Here is a 2,861-nt window from a genome sequence, read left to right as displayed (position 1 = left end):
TGGATAAATTTTCAAGCAGAGATACATTCTAACTAGAAGTGAAAACTAATATAAAAATGCAATGTATTTGCTCACTGGAAACAAGCCAAAGGAAACACAGCAAGAAATTGTGTGCTCTACAGTGTAAGGACAGTATCTGCTTGCTCAACACATATAAGAAGTAAAATCTGTGGAATAGAATGAGTCAATCAAATCAGAGAAAATGCTAAAAACGGAAAACAGATATCTAGTTTAAATTCATCACCTGAAAACCAAGAAAATGTATAAGGTAAAACCTATAGTTTTAGGGAAACGAACATGGTTACATTCATTAAAGACCATCAACTTTTCCACTATGAAGAATTTATAATCATTATTGCCCATAGAATAATATAATATCTAGATTTAAAAGTGTTATGAATCAAATATGTTTTGAACCAAGAAATTAAATTTTAAAAAAATGTTTTGAAAGCAAGATGTGCATCTGTATTTTTTACTGAACAAATTATTGCTGAATCAAGAGTAGAAATTCATGAGCAGACTGAAGTTTATCTGTTAATAAATCTAAATAACACAAGAATCAATCTACGAACGAATGCATTAAAACTGTGATTATAATTTAAATAACTTAATACTAAACAGTACTTCATGATTTTGCCTCAGAAGACAGTCTATGTGACACTCTCAACCAATAAAAATAAACATAAGATCATTAAAATGTACATTTTAAAATGAAAAAAAAATCCCAAAAGGGTAAATCACTTAAAAAGTCAAAAGTATTGGGTTGTTGGAAAAGTCATGACTCATTTTTTTCATAGAAAAACTGAAAAATACATCATGGCTTTTCCAACAACCCAATATTAACCTTCAACTCCATCTTTCAAAAGAGTTTCCTCTTATAGAGATGATACTCTTCATCAGACATTTTATTCTGTATCTCTTTCTATTAAACTGACTTTGCTGGATCTCCCCAGGAAATGTGAATAGTTTGGTGTTTAGAGTAGAATAGGGGGCGCATACAGCCTGTGAGGCTTTTTTACTTGATTGACTAAATGGTTTTCCACTCACTTTCAAATAATATGAGGCTGAAATGACCTAAATAAACTTTAGGGGACTAGCAGTTAGCGTAATGGCTATGTGGCTGAACTCCCATATAGCCAACCACGATTCAGTTCCAGACCCGATGGCTTAAGCTCACGCGGGGCACATGTGCGTGCGTGCCCAAGATCCCGAGAGGAGAATGGAAGAGAAGGGACTATGGCATGGCCATCCCCTCTGGGTGGGGGATTTCTTCCTTTCTCTCTCTCTGTCTCTCTCTTTCTGGCGAGGGTATGCGCCCTATAGCAAAAACCTCTGCCCCCAAAAAAACTTATTTAAAAAAAAACTTTACCATAAATGAAAGAATAATGAACTTTAAATAACTGTTTTGCAAATATAAATTAATTTTTAAATTAATACCCAAACCTCATCAGATGGTCAAGTTAATTGACATAACAAAGTCTGATTCTTGAACATTGATCTGATTCATCTGTGGAATTAGCTGTTTAATGCAAAACATAGGAAAATTTCACAAGCAGTAGTCACATTCTGTTCTAAGGAAACTTTACCTATGAAACATAGTTCCTAATATTTGTACGCAAGCCTAAAACTGTAATGGCACTGTCAAGTCCACCTGTTCATCAATGTCAAATTCCCTTCTGATAGTTTTCAATATGCACTCATCTGCTGATTATTGAGAACCTATTCTATCTGCTCCAAAGAAATTTTAATAGGAAAAAGGAAAAGATAAAATAAAAAATATACCATCAGCATACTAGCGCAATTTAGAAACTCTATGGTGTCTGGAATACAGTAGGTGTTTAATAAATACTTGTCAAATGGGTAAACAAGTGAATGAAGTGACTCCAATGCTAGAGGGTAAGAGACAGGTGTGTGCATATTACTAAACAAACCTCCCACGTGCTACCAGGAATGCGGTCCAACATAACTTCAAAGCTATCACAACAAGCAATCATGATTTCCTTTTTAAATCTTAATTATGATGAATCTCAATGCTTGAAGGAAATAAAAAAGTTGAACAAAGCACTGAACAAAAAATTTATTCTGAAAAAGGTCTTGTTATAAAAGGGGATAAAAGGAGAAAAATAAATTTTATTTTAAAATGGACAAAATACATTGTTTTACCAGATAAATGCACACGTGCAAATAAATTTAACTTTTTCTTTTCTTTCTTTATTTTGACAGGAGGCGCATGAGCTCACCAGAGAGAAAGAAGAAAGCAGGAAAGCACCTTCTATGGAGCATGTTCATGCTATAACCCCTTTTTCTCCTTTTTGCCCTCCTTTTGGGATTTTGGGCACACATATACATGCACCAAGGATGTTTCTCAAAGCTGCCAGATGTGGGACTCAAACCACTCAGTCAACCATGAGGGATCCAACTGTCTTTACCATCAGGCTATGGGCTGACCAATAAACTTCTCATGAATACAAAATGACCATGCAGTTACCAGTTACAATACCTGCTGTTTACTTTAATATCCACACTTTACTAACCACCAAGTCAATTTCTTTCAATTCAGTATCTTCTTCAATGCCTTGTTCAAAATGCAACTTCTCTGAAGTCCTTTGGCTAAACTATGTGGACTATTTTCTTCCACTTAAGTTTCCTGGTGCTTAACACCCCTTCTCTCCCATACTGACAGCAATGTAAGCTGGTCTAGTCTCTGGGTAGGATGCCACATCCCAAGAAGACCTATCAGGTTTATACTTTAGCCCACATATTGCCCAATAGAGAACCTTGCAAATATAATACATACTGCTTTTGAATCATTGTAGGAATGCATAAAATCAATACAGTCATGACAAAGAAGATGAGTTTTA

The sequence above is a fragment of the Tupaia chinensis genome, unplaced genomic scaffold, assembly GCF_000334495.1.
Source record: "Tupaia chinensis unplaced genomic scaffold, TupChi_1.0 Scaffold143584_1, whole genome shotgun sequence".
In the NCBI taxonomy this organism is placed as follows: domain Eukaryota; kingdom Metazoa; phylum Chordata; class Mammalia; order Scandentia; family Tupaiidae; genus Tupaia; species Tupaia belangeri.
Note: the sequence above shows the minus strand (reverse complement) of the source record.